Genomic DNA, 18,202 nt, shown 5'->3' on the forward strand with positions numbered 1-18,202 from the left:
GAACTCATCCACGACAGGAAACCTGCACTCCATGTCTACTTGTCAAGACCATTCAGTCGTCACCCCAGACATTCTTAAACTCCTGTGGAAACCAGCCCAGTCAGTTAAACCTATCTTCCTAAGATAACCCTAGGATTCCAGAAATCAATCCAGTAAATCTCTGAACAGCCTTCAACACATTTCTATCCTTCCTTAAATGAGGAGGCCAAAATACACTCAGTATTTGAGATGTGGTTTCACCAGTGCCCTGTATATCAAGGCAGACCCCCTGCTTTTACGGTCAACATTTCTCGTCACAAAGGATAGCATCCCATTAGCCATCTTAATTATGTGTTGTGCCAAAATACTGACTTTTTGTGATTTGTGCATTACAACACCTAAACACTTTAATTTCTGTTCACTCCTATCATTGCCAATGCAAAGTGACTGCACTGTATACCATCTACAACTGCTGAAATTCCCCAAGACAGCATCTTCCAAGCCTGTAGCCACTACCACCTACAGAACAGATACATGGGAACACCACCACCTCCGCATGCCCCATCCTGACTTGAAATATATTGCCAGTCCTTCAGTGTTGCTGGGTCACAACCCTGGAGCTGCCTCCCAGCAGCATTGTGGCTGTTGCTACATCTAAGGACTGCAGTGTTTCAAGAAGGCAGCGCACCACTTTGTCAACAGCACTTGGGGAAGGGGTATAAATGTTGGCCCAGAAAACATGCATTACATGTCCACTTGTTCAATCACCTCGTACACTTTTCAACTCCTGTGGAAACAGGCCAAGTCTGTTAGATCTGTCCTCCTAAGATAACCTTGGGTTACATTCTGTGAATAAATAAAAACGCCCACACTCTGTATAAATAAAAACCTTGGTTCTTCCCACATGCTCCACTGACGCACTTAAATTCCATTAAATTTCAGAGGGTCTCACTGAGTTTAATAAGTTGCTCACAGGTATACAGTGAGGTGGACCAGAAGGGAATGTTCATTCGTGCACTGGTGCCACCATCTTCACAAAAGGTTAATGGCCATGAATCTCCACTTCTGCCTTTCCCATACTTTTACACATTCCATCTAGACAGGTAGGTGTAGTTTAATATATTCAACTTAATTTTCTCCTCTGCTTCTCCCTCCATTTTCTGTTAATCTTTTCTTGCAATAATTATCTCTGCTTGCCATTTGCTCAAATGATGTGACCAAAATAGTACTTTTTTAAAAAATTAACACACTAATTTCTTCTCTCCAAGCATTTCCACCACTTTTTCTTTATTCTGTCCATCTGTGGAACTTTGCAGGATTTATAGAACATTCTCTTGCATGTCTGTATCTCAAATACATTCATCTCATTCTCTGTTTGGTTGTTCATGTCACAGAGACAATCTCAAATGGATGGCAATGTGTTACACCTCAGCACTCTTTGCAAGATTCAGCAGTTTCTTTAATGTTAACACCACCTTTATTCCAATAAAGTGGTCTTATCTGCTTCAATTCTCCAATGGATTTCACAATCACACCTCCCACCATGTGTCCCTTTAATCTGTCCAAGGCATGTGAACCTTTCCACTCATTCCAGGACTTGTTGGTTTACTTCAATTTTCACTTCCAGGGTTCGTTCTCTGTTCAACCCAACAGACCAGACTACGTAAAAACCCAGCAGCACAGAACAATAGTGCTTCATGGAACTCGCACTGATGATGTTATCCAGCACGGTAACAAAACACCTGTATGATAACCCAGCAACTCAGCGAGCTAACCAACTACCTCCGTTCTCTGCTTATCACCACTGCTTATTTGTCTTCACATTCATTCTTAATGCATCATTCACATTCCTTGCCTTCCTTTTATTTGTGATTTCCTGTACTGCCTCTTCACTCTGTTATCACCTGTGTATCTCAAAGTTGTCAATGTTATCAACTAGTAGATCTTCTACGCCTCTGAAGGTGGTTTTAGTGAACATGTTGAACAGGTTTGGGCAATAACATATCTCTGCCCTCCTCTTTTGATGACCTAGCTGTCTGATAGGCCACTGTAAAATTCCATCATTGATGCCATCAAGGATATTTTATGTCCTTTTATAATTTATGTCCATTTCTAGTTTGTAGAGGCACTCCATTATTTTCTGATAGACTCTGTCAAATGCCTTCTTACAGTAATGAACCATTCAGATACAACCACATCTTTCAAAATGAACTCATTATAGATGCAAACTTTTGTTCCTTTCTTGACTGGCCTAAATGACAGGCTAGTCATTTCTTCTCAAAGTTAAAAATCACACAACACCAGGTTGTAGTCCAACAGGTTTAACTGGAAGCACACTAGCTTTCGAGCACTGCTCCTTCATTAGGTGCTTGTGAAGGAGCGGCACTCCGAAAGCTAGTGCTTCCAATTAAACCTGTTGGACTACAACCTGGTGTTGTGTGATTTTAAACTTTGTACACCCCAGTCCAACACCAGCATCTCCAAATCATTTCTTCTCAAAGTGGTGATTAAAACAATTTTAATTACATGGTTCATAAGACTTATTGTCTTATGCTCCAAATACTTGAGCTTTTAGGTTTCCTTAATGAACAGCGACTGGATAAGATCCTCAAGTAGGAATCCAGTCCGTGTTGCTGCAGAGCTTTCAGTATCACAATGCTAACAATGTACAGAGCTTTCTGGCATTCTGACAGTGTTTCACTGATTCCTTTTTTTAAATCTTTTGATGAATGCACTGATTTCTTGTGTCAAATACTGCTTGATACTTCTTGTTAAGTGTAGTTAGGTGTTTTCTTTACATTGAGTTCTCCATTAAAGAATGTTCTTAGAATACAAAAATCTCTAATAGAGAGACTAAATGATTAAGCAACAAAGTAGACAAGACAATACATATCAATCTGCAACTCAGTGTGTGGTGCTTGTTCAATGTAACGTTCTACATAGAATAGACTCATTACGACACAGATGGAGGTCATTTGATTCATTGAGTGTTTGTGGGTCTCAGTAGAACAAATCAGTCAGATCCTTTCCACTGCTGTACTCTCAGAATTGATAAGGTGCAGGAGGCCATTCAGCCCATCATGCTAGCACCAACTCTTCAAACAAGCCTGTCAGTTATACAGTCAGATGTACAGCATGGAAACAGACCCTTCAGTCCAACCTGTCCATGCCGACCAGATATCCCAATCCAATCCATGTCCAACCTGCCAGCACCTGGCCCGTAGCCCTCCAAACCCTTCCTATTCATATTCCCATCCAAATGCCTCTTAAATGGTGCAATTGTACCAGTCTCCACCACTTCCTCTGGCAGCTCATTCCATACACGTACCACCCTGTGTGTGAAAAAGTTGCCCCTCAGGTCTCTTTTATATCTTTCCCCTCTCACCCTAAACCTATGCCTCCTAGTTCTGGACTCCCCGACCCCAGGGAAAAGACTTTGTCTATTTACCCTATTCATGCCCCTCATAATTTCATAAACCTCTATAAGGTCACCCCCTCAGCCTCCGACGCTCCAGGGAAAACAGCCCCAGCCTGTTCAGCCTCTCCCTATAGCTCAAATCCTCCAACCCTGGCAACATCCTGGTAAATCTTTTCCGAACTCTTTCAAGTTTCACAGCATCTTTCCGATAGGAAGGAGACCAGAATTGCACGCAATATTCTAACAGTGGCCTAACCAATATCCTGTTCAGCCACAACATGACCTCCCAATCCTGTACTCAATACTCTGACCAATAAAGGAAAGCATATCAAACGCCGCCTTCACTATCCTATCTACCTGCGACTCCACTTTCAAGGAGCTATGAACCTGCACTCCAAGGTCTCTTTGTTCAGCAACACTCCCTAGGACCTTACCATTAAGTGTATACATCCTGCTAAGATTTGCTTACTCAGACGACTGACTGTGTGGAGTTTGCACGTTCTCCCTGTGTCTGCGTGGGTTTCCTCCGGGTGCTCCGGTTTCCTCCCACAGTCCAAAGATGTGCAGGCCAGGTGAATTGGCCATGCTAAATTGCCCACAGTGTTAGGTAAGGGGTAAATGTAGATGTAGGGGTATGGGTGGGTTACGCTTCGGCGGGGCGGTGTGGACTTGTTGGGCCGAAGGGCCTGTTTCCACACTGTAAGTAATCTAATCTAATCTAATCAAAATGCAGCACCTCGCATTCATCTGAATTAAACTCAATCTGCCACTTCTCTGCCCATTACCCCATCTGGTCAAGAGCCTGTTGTAATCTGAGGTAACCCTCTTCGCTGTCCACTACACCTCCAATTTTGGTATCATCTGCAAACTTACTAACTGTACCTCTTATGCTCACATCCAAATCATTTATGTAAATGACAAAAAGTAGAGGACCCAGCACCGATCGTTGTGGTACTCCACTGGTCACAGGCCTTCAGTCTGAAAAACTACCCTCCACCACCACTCTCTGTCTTCTACCTTTGAGCCAGTTCTGTATCCAAACGGTTAGTTCTCCCTGTATTCTGTGAGATCTAACCTTGCTAATTAATCTCCCATGGGGAACCTTGTCGAACGCCTTACTGAAATCCATATAGATCACATCTACTGCCCTGCCCTCATCAATCCTCTTTGTTACTTCCTCAAAAAACTCAATCAAGTTTGTGAGACATGACTTCCCACACACAAAGCCATGTTGACTATCCCTAATCAGTCCTTGCCTTTCCAAATGCATGTACATCCTGTCCCTCAGGATTCCCTCCAACAACTTGCCCACCACTGAGGTCAGGCTCACTGGTCTATAGTTCCCTGGCTTGTCTTTACCGCCCTTCTTAAACAGTGGCACCACGTTTGCAAACCCCCAGTCTTCCGGCGCCTCACCTGTGACTATCGATAATACAAATATCTCAGCAAGAGGCCCAGCAACCACTTCTCTAGCTTCCCACAGAGTTCTCGGGTATACCTGATCAGGTTCTGGGATTTATCCACGTTTATGTGTTTCAAGACATCCAGCACTTCCTCTGTAATTTGAACATTTTGCAAGGTGTCACCATCTATTTCCCTACATTCTGGATTAGTGGTGCTGGAAGAGCACAGCAGTTCAGGCAGCATCCGAGGAACAGTAAAATCGACGTTTCAGGCAAAAGCCCTTCATCAGGAATCAACTACACCGCCCTGTGGCCCAACAGTTCAACTCCCCCTCCCACTCTGCCGAGGACATAGAAATCCTGGGCCTCCTTCACAGCTGCTCCCTCACCACCAGACGCCTGGAGGAAGAACGCCTCATCTTCCGCCTTGGAGCACTTCAACCCCAGGGCATCAATGTGGACTTCAACAGTTTCCTCATTTCCCCTTCCCCCAACTCCCTCTCGTTCCAAACTTCCAGCTCAGCACTGTCCCGTGACCTGTCCTACCTGCCTATCTTCTTTTCCACCTATCCACTCCACCCTCCTCCCTGACCTATCACCTTCATCCCCTCCCCCACTCACCTGTTGTACTCTATGCTACTTTCTCCCCACCCCCCACCCTCCTCTAGCTTATCTCTCTCACCCTGATGAAGGGCTTTTGCCCGAAATGTCAATTTTACTGCTCCTCGGATGCTGCCTGAACTGCTTCTCTTCCAGCACCACTAATCTGGTTTCCAGCATCTGTAGTCATTGTTTTTATCTATTTCCCTACAGTCTATATTTTCCATATCCTTTTCCACAGTAAATACTGATGCAAAATACTCGTTTAGTATCTCCCCCACTTTCTGTAACTCCACACAAAGGCCGCCTTGCTGATCTTTGAGGGGTCCTATTTTCTCCCTTGTTACCCTTTTGTCCTTAACGTATTTGTAAAAACCCTTTGGATTGTCCTTAACTCTATTTACCAAAGCTATCTCATGTCCCCTATTTGCCCTCCTGATTTCCCTCTTAAGTATACTCCTACTGCCTTTATACTCTTCTAAGTTTTCACTCGATCTATCCTGACTATACCTTACATATGCTTCCTTCTTTTTCTTAACCAAACCCTCAATTTCTTTAGTCATCCAACATTCCCTATTCCTACCAACCTTTCCTTTCACCCTGACAGGAATATACTTTCTCTGGATTCTCGTTATCTCATTTCTGAAGACTTCCCATTTTCCAGTCATCCCTTTACCTGCGAACATCTGCCCCCAATCAGCATTCGAAAGTTCTTGCCTAATACCATCAACATTCTCCAAATTAGAACTTCAACTTTTAGATCTGGTCTATGCTTTTCCATCACTATTTTAAAACTAATAGAATTATGGTCGCTGGCCCCAAAGTGCTCCCCCACTGACACCTCAGTCACCTGCCCTGCCTTATTTCGCAAGAGTAGGTCAAGTTTTGCACCTTCTCTAGTAGGTACATCCACACACTGAATCAGAAAATTTTCTTGTACACACTTAACAAATTCCTCTTCATCTAAACCTTTAACACTATGGCAGTCCCAGTCTATGTTTGGAAAGTTAAAATCTCCTACCATAATCACCCTATAATTCTTACAGATAACTGAGATCTCCTTTCAAGTTTGTTTCTCAATTTCCCTCTGACGATTAGGGGGTCTATAATACAATCCCAATAAGGTGATTATCCCTTTCTTATTTCTCAGTTCCACCCAAATAACGTCCCTGGATGTATTTCCAGGAATATCCTCCCTCAGCACAGCTGTAATGCTATCTCTTATCAAAAACGCCACTCCCCCCTCCTCTCTTGCCTCCCTTTCTATCCTTCCTGTAGCATTTGTATCCTGGAACATTAAGCTGCCAGTCCTGTCCATCCCTGAGCCATATTTCTGTAATTGCTATGATATCCCAGTCTCATGTTCCTAATCATGCCCTGAGTACATCTGCCTTCCCTGTTAAGCCCCTTGCGTTGAAAATGTCAAATTATTTAATTTCCATTTAAAATTATTGATTACCTCCATTTCCACCTTGTAGATGGTGAATTCCAAGTCTTAACTGCTTGATGTGTTTTTAAAAAACATTTCTCCTCATCTCTTGCCCAATATGCTAAATATACATGAGCTTATGGGAACAGCTTTTTTTTAAATCTACCTTACCTGTACTGCCCATCATTTTGTACATCTATCAGATTTCCCTTAAAGAGAACAAAAAGAACAAAGATTGTTGCAGCACAGGAACAGGCCCTCCAATCCTTCACCAATTCATATTTCTATCTAAACCTGCCACCTATTTTCTAAGGATCTGTATCCCTTTGCTCCCTGCCCATTCATGTATCTGTCTAGATACATCTTAATTGACGCTATCGTTCCCGCCCCTACCGTCTTTACTGGTAACGTATTCCAGGCCCCCACGACCCTCTGCATAAAGAACTTTCCACACATATCTCCCCTAAACCTTTCCCCCCTCACTTTGAACACATGACCCCTAGTAATTGAGTTCCGCGCTTTGGGAAAAAGCTTCTTGCTATCCACCCTGTCTATACCTCTCATGATTTTGTAGACCTCAATCAGATCCCCTCTTAACCTCCATCTTTCTAATGAAAATAATCCTAACCTATTCAACCTCTCTCCATACCAGGCAACATCCTGGTGAACCTCCTCCACACCCTCTCCAAAGCATCCACATGCTTTTGGGAATGTGGCGACCAGAACTGTCCGCAGTATTCTAAATGCAGCTGAACCATAGTCCTTCAGCCTTGAAACAAGGAGATGACTGCCTCTATTTTCCAACCTAACTGATTCCTTCTCCCCAGAACCATTCTGATAAATCTGCTCTATATTCAGTACACATCAAGTGAATTTTATGAAATGTGACAGCCAGGACTGGGCATGATTCTGTAGTTGTGGTCCAACCAGAGCTTTGGAAAGGTTCAGAATAAATTCCGGGTTTTTGTACTCAAGCACAAGATGTCTTATGGTTTGTTAACCACTAACAGATTAGCCAGGCAGCTTCGAAATTCCATGTTCAAGAATTCCCAGGAGAACATTAGTGAATCAAGCTTTTAAAAAGAAGAGACAATTGACAATGATTTCACGATTGCCAACACAGTAGGGTAAAATCCTGAATTATGTGTAATTTTTAAAATTCTACTGCCTCATGGTCGAATTTGAACTCTCGCCCTCAGAGCATTTGCCAGATTCTGTGGATGATGTATCCAGGAACATTACCACCACACTACAATCCTGCTCTACAGTGAGCTTTCAGTGGCAGTCTTTAATAACAAGGGAACGTTTGTTCAGGTTTTATTTCCTTTTTGTTGTAGAATTTGCTGATATATTCAATACTTGTTGAGATGACTGAGCTTTCAGGCTGAGCAGTATTATCCCACCATGTGACCTGTAAACTGCCAAATATGAGGAAGGTATGCAAATTTTCCACAATTCCATAGGATTTTGCAAAGAGAATTAGGACAAGTAGCTTCACTGAGTGCTCAGGGAACTTAATTAATATTAATAAATACAATCGGGAGGTTTTGCTAAAACGATGCAAGTCACAAAACAAACCACAACTAGAAATACTGTGAACAGTTTTGGTTGCCTTATCTAAGGAGACAGTCCAGAAGAGTTTCATTAAATTGATCCTGGGTATGGAGGGATTTACGACAAGACCTGTAGGTTGGTCCTATACATATTAGAGTCATAGAGATATATAGCACAGAAACAGACTTTTTGGTGCAATTTGTCTGGACCAGATATCGGAAATTAATATAGGCCCATTTGCCAGCATTTGGCCCACATGTTCTAAACACTTCCCATTCATTATATTTTACAAGATATGGCCATTTTGTTTCAGTTAAATACTTCCCATTCATGTATCCATCCAGATGCATTTTAAATGTTGCAATTGTATCAGCCTCCATCATTTCCTCTGGCAAGTCATTTCATACACCAGGGGTAAGCAATGGGGTTCAGGCCTCTGGCACGGAGCCTATCCCCGTCACTCAGGGTGGAGAAGAGCAAAGCAATAGTTATTGGGGACTCGATAGTTCGGGGCACAGATAGGCGGTTTTGTGGGGGTGAGAGACTCACGTTTGGTATGTTGCCTCCCAGGTGCAAGGGTATGTGACGTCTCTGATCGTGTTTTCTGGGTCCTTAAGGGGGAGGGGGAGCAGCCGAAGTCGTGGTCCACATTGGCACCAACGACATAGGTAGGAAGAGGGATGAGGATGTTAGGCAGGCTTTCAGGGAGCTACGTTGGAAGCTCAGAGTTAGAACAAACAGAGTTGTTGTCTCTGGTTTGTTACCCGTGCCACATGATAGAGAGTCGAGGAATAGGGAGAGAGAACAGTTAAATGCGTGGCTACAGGGATGGTGCAGGAGGGAGGGATTCTGGTATCTGGATAACTGGGGTTCTTTCTGGGGAAGGTGGGACCTCTATAAACAGGATGGTCTACACCTGAACCTGAGGGGCACCAGTATCCTTGGGGGGAGGTTTGCTAGTGCTCTTGGGGTTTAAACTAACTCTGCAGGGGCATGGGAACCTAGACTGTAGCTTTAGGGTGCAGGACCTGGAGTGTAGGGAGGTTAGGAATATGGCATCAATCTCAAAGGAGGGTGCCTGTAAACAGGAAAGTGGCTTCAAGTGTGTATACTTCAATGCAAGAAGTATACGAAATAAGGTAGGTGAACTTGCAGCGTGGGATTTCGATGTTGTGGCTATTACGGAGATATGGGTAGAACAGGGACACGATTGGCTGTTGCAGGTTCCAGGGTTTAAATGTTTTAGTAGGGTCAGGGGTGGGGGTAAAAGAGGGGGAGGTGTGGCATTGCTTGTCAAAGATAGTATTACAGCGGTGGAAAGGACGATGGATGAAGACTCACCATCTGAGGTAGTTTGGGCTGAGGTTAGGAATAGGAAAGGTGAGATCACCCTGTTAGGAGTTTTCTACCGGCCTCCTAATAGTCGTGGAGACGTAGAAGAAAGGATTGCGAGGATGATTCAGGAGAAGAGTGAAAGTAATAGGGTGGTTGTTATGGGGGACTTTAACTCTCCTGATATTGACTGGGAAAGCTATTGCTCGAGTTCGTTAGATGGGTCGGTGTTTGTCCAATGTGTGCAGGAGGGTTTCCTGACACAATATGTAGACAGGCCAACAAGAGGTGAGGCCATACTGGATTTGGTTCTGGGTAACGAACCAGGCCAGGTGTTAGAATTGGAGGTAGGTGAGCACTTTGGCGAAAGTGACCACAAGTCGGTGACTTTTACTCAAGCGATGGAGAGGGATAAGTGTGCACTGCAGGGCAAGAGTTATAGCTGGGGGCAGGGAAATTATGATGCGGTGAGGCATGACTTAGGATGCGTGGCTTGGAAAAGTAGGCTTCAAGGGAAGGGCGCAATTGATATGTGGAGCTTGTTCAAGGAGCAGCTATTGAGTATCCTTGATAAGTATGTACCTGTCAGGCAGGGAGGAAAGGGTCGTGTGAGGGAGCCATGGTTTAATAAGGAATTGGAATCCCTTGTTAAAGGGAAGAGGGCAACCTATGTAAAGCTGAGGCATGAAGGTTCAATTGGGGCGATTGAGAGTTATAAGGTAGCCAGGAAGGATCTGATGAGAGAGCTAAGAGCAGCAAGGAGGGGACATGAAAAGTCCTTCGTTGGTAGGATTAGGGAAAACCCAAAGGCTTTCTATAGGTATGTCAGGAATAAAAGAATGACTAGGGTAGGAATAGGTCCAGTCAAGGATAGTAGTGGGAAGTTGCGTGTGGAGGCTGAAGAGATTGGGGAGACACTGAATGAATACTTTTCATCAGTATTCACTCAGGAACAGGACATTGTTGCCGATGTGAATATTGAGTCACAATCAATTAGAATGGACGACTTTGAGGTATGTAGGGAAGAGGTGTTGGAAATTCTGGAAAGGGTGAAAATAGATAAGTCCCCTGGGCCTAATGGCATTTATCCTAGGATTCTCTGGGAAGCAAGGGAGGAGATTGCAGAGCCATTAGTCTTGATTTTTATGTCCTCGTTGTCTACAGGAATAGTGCCCGAAGACTGGAGGATAGCAAATGTGGTTCCCTTATTCAAGAAGGGGAGTAGGGATAACCCTAGTAACTATAGGCCGGTGAGTCTCACTTCTGTTGTGGGCAAAGTCTTAGAGAGAATTGTAACGGATAGAATTTATGAACATCTGGATAGGAATAATGTGATCAAGGATAGTCAACATGGTTTTGTGAAGGGCAGATCGTGCCTCACAAAAGTTATCGAATTCTTTGAGAAGGTGACTAAGGAGGTGGACGAGGGTAAAGCGGTAGATGTGGTGTATATGGATTTTAGTAAGGAGTTTGATAAGGTTCCCCATGGTAGGCTACTGCAAAAAATACGGAGGTATGGCATTGAGGGTGAGTTGGAGGTTTGGATTAGGAATTGGCTGGTTGGAAGAAGACAGAGGGTAGTAGTTGATGGTAAAGGTTCATCTTGGAGTGCAGTTACTAGTGGTGTTCCGCAAGGATCTGTTTTGGGACCATTGCTGTTTGTCATTTTTATAAATGACCTGGAGGAGGGGCTAGAAGGTTGGGTGAGCAAGTTTGCGGATGATACGAAAGTCGGTGGAGTTGTTGACAGTGAGGAAGGATGTGGCAGATTACAGCGGGATATAGATAAGTTGCAGAGCTGGGCAGAAAGGTGGCAAATGGAGGTCAATGTGAAGTGATTCACTTTGGTAAGAGTAACAATAAGATGGGGTACTGGGCTAATGATCGGATACTTGGTAGTGTGGATGAGTAGAGGGATCTTGGTGTCCATGTACACAGATCTCTGAAAGTTGCCACCCAGGTAAATAGTGCTGTGAAGAAGGCATATGGCAAAATGGCTTTTATTGGTAGAGGAGTTGAGTTCCGGAGTCCTGAGGTCATGTTGCAGTTGTATAACACTCTGGTGCGGCCGCATCTGGAGTATTGTGTGCAGTTTTGGTCGCCATATTATAGGAAGGATGTGGAGGCACTGGAACGGGTGCAGAGGAGGTTTACCAGGATGTTGTCTGGTATGGTAGGAAGATCGTATGAGGAAAGGCTGAGGCACTTGGGGCTGTTTTCATTGGAGAAAAGAAGGTTTAGGGGTGACTTGATAGAGGTGTACAAGATGATTAGGGGTTTAGATAGGGTTGACCATGAGAACCTTTTTCCATGTATGGAGTCAGCTATTACGAGGGGGCATAGCTTTAAATTAAGGGGTGGCAGGTATAGGACAGATGTTAGGGGTAGGTTCTTTACTCAGCGAGTCGTGAGTTCATGGAATGCCCTGCCAGTAGCAGTGGTGGACTCTCCCTCTTTATGGGCATTTAAACAGGCATTGAGTAGGCATATGGAGGATAGTGGTCTAGTGTAGGATAGGTGGGCTTGGATTGGCGCAACATCGAGGGCCAAAGGGCCTGTACTGTGCTGTATTTTTCTATGTTCTATGTACACACACCACTTTCTTGCATGGATAAGTTTCCCCTTTGCTCCATTTTCAATCTTTCCTCTCTCACCTTAAACTCCATACCCTTGAGAAAACACCTTGGCTATTGACCTTATCCATGCTCCCCATGCAGCTTAGAAGAATGATGTGATCTTATTGAAAGATAAACTTCTTTCCGGGGTTGACAGAGTAGATGCAGAGAGGTTGTTTCCCCTTGAGAGAGTCTAGGATCAGGCGGTGGGATGTTAGAGTAGGGGGTTCCTGTTTAATAGAGATGAAGAAGTTTCTTTTAATCCTGTGGCTGGTGAATCTGTGGAATTCTTTACCACACTGGGTTGCTGAGGCTGTGTTGTGAAGTACATTTAGGGTCGAGATAGACAGATGTTTAATCTGTAAGGGAATCAAGGGTTATGGGGAAAAGATAAGGAAAGTAGAAGATTATCAAGTCAACCACGGTCCCATTGAACGGCTGGGCTGAACGGCCTACTTCTGAAAGACTTTTGCCCGAAACGTCGATTTTCGTGCTTATTGGATGCTGTGCTTTTCCAGCACCACTCTAATCTAGACTCTGGTTTCCAGCATCTGCAGTCCTTATTTTAACTTGCTCCAAGTTTCACGACCTTATGAAATCATTTCCTGGTATGGCAGATTCAGAATGACTGGCTTCTGCACTCATTGCGGGAAATGTTCGTTGCTGCCTCCCTCCCAAGGGTGTGCCAAATCTCCAGGAAATCAAGATTAATTTCCAGGGTGTTATGCAAGCAACTCAGCCGAAAAAATAATTGAACTATTTGGTAATAAAGGGAATTCGAAAAGGAAGGATTGAGCATGTGGTGAGATCACAACTGACTCGCATCGGTAACCCTGACAGCTGAAAACAAAATACACTGTGGTAAAGTGGCAGGCATGAAGTGAGGAGGAAAATTTCAAGAAAGTCAGTGTTAAGATCCACAGGAGTTAAGTGACTTATGATGCTAAGTTTTTATGTTACAGCCTCAGATCTGCAAGGAAGAAGTAACCGAAGATAAACAAACTAAAACAGAAAGACTGGAGAAACTCAGCAGGTCTGGCAATATGTGCAGAGAGAGAAAGTTAGAGCTAACGTTTCGAGTTCAGTGGCAGTGGAAGCGCAATCCCTATCCAACCCCAATAAAATGATGCAGTGACTATTATCCCCTTATGGAGCCTTGTGTTCCTTTTTTTTGTTTTTTTTCCAGCAAGGATTTGTGTCCACAACAGTTTAAAGGGAAAATTAGAATCCAGAAGCTGATATTTTACAAGATATGGCCATTTTGTTTCAGTTAAAGACAAAGCAGTCGTGGGGAAGCGATGGCCTAGTGGTGCTATCGCCAGACTATTAATCCAGAAACGCAGTCTGGGGACCCAGGTTCGACACTGTGGCAGATGGGAAACTTGAATGCAATAAAATAAAATCTGGAATTAAGAGTCAAATGGTGATCATGAAAACATTGTTGGAAAACCCCATCTGGTTCACTAATGCCCTTTAGGGAAGGAAGCTGCTACCCTTACCTGCTCTGGACTCTGTGGCTCCAAAACCACTGCAATGTGGTTGACTCTGCATTGTCCTCTGGGCAATAACCGCTGGCCCAGCCAGTGATGCCCACATCCTGTGAATGAATTTAAAAAAATATAGTTGGAGCTTGTGTCATTGCAGATACACTTGAATGTCGCAATGGAACTGAGGGTTTTTTTTAAAAAACAATAGGTTGACGAAATATGGGCCATCCTGTCTCTTGTTTCCTAATTGAAAACTGTTTCTCCCCTTAACACTTTGTGTACCGGGAAAGAATACACAGTGCTGTGTCTCTGCTTTCACTTGAACCCAGCCAGAATGCTGAGTCATCGCCCGCTGCCTTGTGGGGTAAGTGGGCAGGACAATTCTTCATTCATTGCAAACGCTTCCTCTTCATATCATGTGGATGGGATTGACGCACTGTGAGTGGTTTTCCTTCAGCCTCCATTATGTCTTATACTGAATATTTTGTGGAGACCGTGTGGTCTCTCACACTGGGTAGGGGGTGGGGGAACGTGTTTAAAGAACAGTCCCCATGGTTACAATGACCCGGAGTGAAGCTGTTTCTAAAGCTTCCTGGTCCGTCACAATATCACCTTGAAACTGGGCTAAAACCTTAATGTGAACATCGCTGGATCTAATTCCTTGTTTGATTTGAACTGGAGAGAATGTGGTTGTACCAGAGGGAGAGTGGAGCGGGCGCGGTCTGTGTAGTGTCGTGTTAGAATAATTTAACATATAATTTAACGTTTTGAACGTGTTAGTTTTCTAAAAGAAATTAGCTCGAAGTGTGTCAGAGGACATCCCCGACTGAGAAGAAATAGGAAGTGAAAATGAGGGAGTGGGGGCTGGTTCCTCAGTGTTGTGGCTGCACCCCCTTTTTGGGAAGACACGACTTGCTACAAAAGAACGACCTTGTATCTGTTCCGTTCATTCCTGTTCTAAGGAAGTTGCTCGCCTGTCATTTCTGAGCAGGAGAGATGTAAAGGGGCTGGATAGTGACTGGCGTTCCCGCTGTCCAACCACCAACCGGGAGGGAGAGGCGGGTAGGTTAATATCACAGGGTTATTTCAGCCCGGATTCAGGGATTGAAACCAAACAGGACGGTTTGGAAACGCAATCAAATGATAAATTAATATAAGACAAGGTAAAGTTTTCTTAATCGTAAAAAAAAGTGTCCTGTTTCTAGTCAAAATGCAGTGTAACAAAATGTGTTGTGTATGTTTGGGAATCGCTACCTTCGGACTGTGAAAGCTCAGTCTTTGAGCATATTTATAGTAGAAAGATTTCTAAATACTAGTGTCATTAAGGAATATGGGGATAGTGTGGGAAAGGACCTTAAGAGATTGATTGATTGATTATATTATTGATTGTACTGTAATAATTGTACTATTACTGTTATTGTATAGAATGATGAGGAAGGCTTGATGCATGGACCCCTGCTCCTATGTTCTTACATTCCTAATTGTTGTACATGTAAACATTTGTTAAACATGAGTATATTATAGATTGTATACTGGAAGGAGGGGGATTCAGAGACATCTGTATTGACTGAAAGATGCATTAATCGATTTTCCTACTGCTCAGGAAAACGATGGGGGTGGACAATTTTAAAAAGGAATCATTCTTGGATGTGGCTCACTCCTGGTTCCCTGGTAAATCGAGAGTATTCTAGGTCAGTTAAGGGTTGGTGTGAATTGGAATCACTCATCACCCAGATTCAGTAAGGAAGTTAATGAACCAAATAAGGTCAAACGGCAGGTTTGGAGAGAGAATCAAAGTGAATATCTTTCATCAGAGCTGGAAAAAGTTGGAGGTGTGATAGAGTTTTCGAAAGTAGGAAAATGGGGAGTTATAAAGTCTAAAAGAGTAGGTGCCTGAGAGATTGGAAGGCAACAGATATTCAATGACAAAGGGTTGATGGTTGAGGCTAAGGTTTATGGGAACAGAAAGGAACAAGGTTGGATTTAGGGTAAAGGTTTCCACTCTTCTTCCAGGAAGGAAGAAGGATTCTAGGAAGGAGCTAAGCTTAGTTAACCATGGTTAACTAAGGAAGTTAAGAATTGGACTGAAAGAAATAAATATACAATATAGCAAAGTTCAGTAGTAATCTTAACATCTGGTACTGGGAAAATGGTAGTCTATTGTAAAGGATGCAGTAGCAGAGTCAACATGGCTTCATGAGGGGGGAGCCTGACAAATTTATTAGAATTCTTAGAGGATCTATCATTGCAAGATAGGTAATGGGGAACCAGTAAATGTACTATGTTAGAATTTCTAGGAGGCATTTGATAAGGTACCGCATGTTAGACTACTTAATGCAGTCATGGTCCTGGCAATGTGTTACCGTAGAGGATTAGTAATCAATAGAAGACAGAGTTGAAATAAAGGGTTGTGTTCAGGATGGTAAACCTGTCAGTGGATTGCTCCAGGGATCAATGCTGGTGCCACAATAGTTTACAATATATGTTGCTGACTTGAATGAGGGAAGTGAATGTACCATAGCCAAGTTTGTGGATGTCACAAAAGCAGGTGGGTAGGAAAGTAGTGAACATGACACAAATGTGGAAGGCTATAAACTGGTTAAGTGAGTGGGCGAAAAAACTTACTAGAATATAATATGGGAAAATGAGAGGTTATGCCCTTTGGCAGGAAAAGCAGAGGAGTTGAATAATGATCTGGGCCCTCACTCAATGATAATCCACAAAGGTACATAACATGAAGGACAGCAGAACTAAATGAGGTTTATTGATACAGATGAAAAGGATAAATCAGATATTCATTCACCCACTGTGTTTCTGCCAGACGAGGTATGAAACAATGACCTTTTTTGCTTTCCTGGGTAACGTAGATAAATGATTATACAAGACGCAGGGACAGTGGAGAACATATTCCTTTCACCCAGTCTCCTGAACCTGCACATGCTGCAGTTTTCAAGGATTTTTTTGATCAACATATCACAAAGTTTGTTATATTTGTATCAGCGTGTTATGAGTGTTACTAAAGATACGTATCCTTGAAACAACTGATTACCCTTGTTGCTGGTACATTAAGTACATTTGGTTTGGCCTTGGTAGTTGGAGGGCAGAGGGGAGGCTAGCTTTCCCTGGCACTTGGTTCAGGGAATAAGCTGTTGTGCAGTGGTGATGCCTCTCTCTCGCTGCATCTTCTGTCTACTTAATATCTGACTCGAGTCTGTGGCTTGGAGAAAGGTTGTAATCGACAAGGAGTTAGGTGAGGTAAGGGTGATTCTTTCTCTCTGGGAGCTGTTGAACTTGACGGGGTGGGAGGTTGGTGTGTTTGAGAAGTAACACAACCTGCTCCTTTTTTACAATAATTTGCTAAAGAACCTGGAGCAAGGTGAGGAGAATGTTTTATTGAAACATTGCGTTGTCATAGTCTGGATGACACTGCCTGAATGGACAGTAAAAGAAAATTGAAAGGGGAATTTATAAAGGAGTATTTGAAGGGCTGTAGGGAGAAAGAGGCAACGCGTTTCATCAATTACTGTTTCAGAGACAGCTTGATGAACCAAACATCTCTTCTATAAAATTCTATGATTTGATCATTAGAAATGTAAAGGAGAGGCAGATTAATGGAAATATAAAGCTTCAAAAATTGACAGGGACTAATAGAGTATTTGAGAAGATTGAAAAATCTTTTAGCATTTAAAATTTAAATAGATAGGAATGAAAAGGAAAGCACTGGCACAATAAGTAGTGATAAAGAAATAAAACTAAAGATTGTTATATATTTATTCGAGATGTAGAAATTGTGTTTTTGGTGAAACTGTAGTAATTTTGTTTTGTTTAAGTGACAGAGCTAAAATCAGCCAACACTGTTCATGTAGGGAAGAAGAGACTTTTTTTTCAACCTGACCAATGATCAAAGGTTAGTGTTCTGTGGGGGGAAGTGAATGTGGAGGGAATGAAAAGTCGGCCAAATCCCTATAAATTCTATTAATTAATTGCAACTTTGCCTGTGTCAGTGCCACTGATTTGCCCATGAGCGTGCATTATTGCATGCCTATGTATGTGCATTATAAACTCTTGTAATGTACACATTTCATCATGTCCTAGTTTGTCATCTCAGTAGAGATTTTGCATGTTTCTGTGATGTAGCATTTTGTTCAGATAATGCATCTTGGGAAGGGAATGGCAGGTCTTCTCATTAAGGAAGGAGTGCGGCCAGGGCTCACTGCATTGATTCTTGGGAAGAAAGGTGTTCCGTAATGAGAGCATGAATTTAAATAAGCTTCTATTCTCTGGAGATTTGTAACTGAGAGTTGGTCTCATTGAGCTCCATAACATTCATAGATTGTTCATCAGGGTCTGTATCCCCTGATTGGAGAGTCAAAGACTAGGGGTCA

The 18,202-nt window shown here is 43.1% G+C and overlaps 1 protein-coding gene across 6 annotated transcripts in view; it reads left to right on the forward strand.

Annotated features, from left to right (window-relative positions):
* Window positions 1–931: 931 nt before the first annotated feature.
* Window positions 932–18,202, forward strand: part of slc52a3-2a (solute carrier family 52 member 3-2a) — a 32,025-nt gene continuing 14,754 nt past the window's right edge. The window contains exons 1-2 of one of the 6 annotated variants that reach the window (XM_072576443.1): window positions 14,238–14,255; window positions 17,648–17,724. The gene's annotated coding sequence lies outside the window, so the exon portion shown is untranslated. Of the gene's footprint in view, window positions 1,083–14,152; window positions 14,256–14,294; window positions 14,981–17,647; window positions 17,725–18,202 lie in introns of those variants that run through there. The other 5 variants (XM_072576442.1, XM_072576444.1, XM_072576441.1 and 2 more) reach the window with 5 other exon arrangements.

The sequence above is a fragment of the Chiloscyllium punctatum genome, chromosome 8 (assembly GCF_047496795.1).
Source record: "Chiloscyllium punctatum isolate Juve2018m chromosome 8, sChiPun1.3, whole genome shotgun sequence".
NCBI classification, from domain to species: Eukaryota; Metazoa; Chordata; class Chondrichthyes; order Orectolobiformes; family Hemiscylliidae; genus Chiloscyllium; species Chiloscyllium punctatum.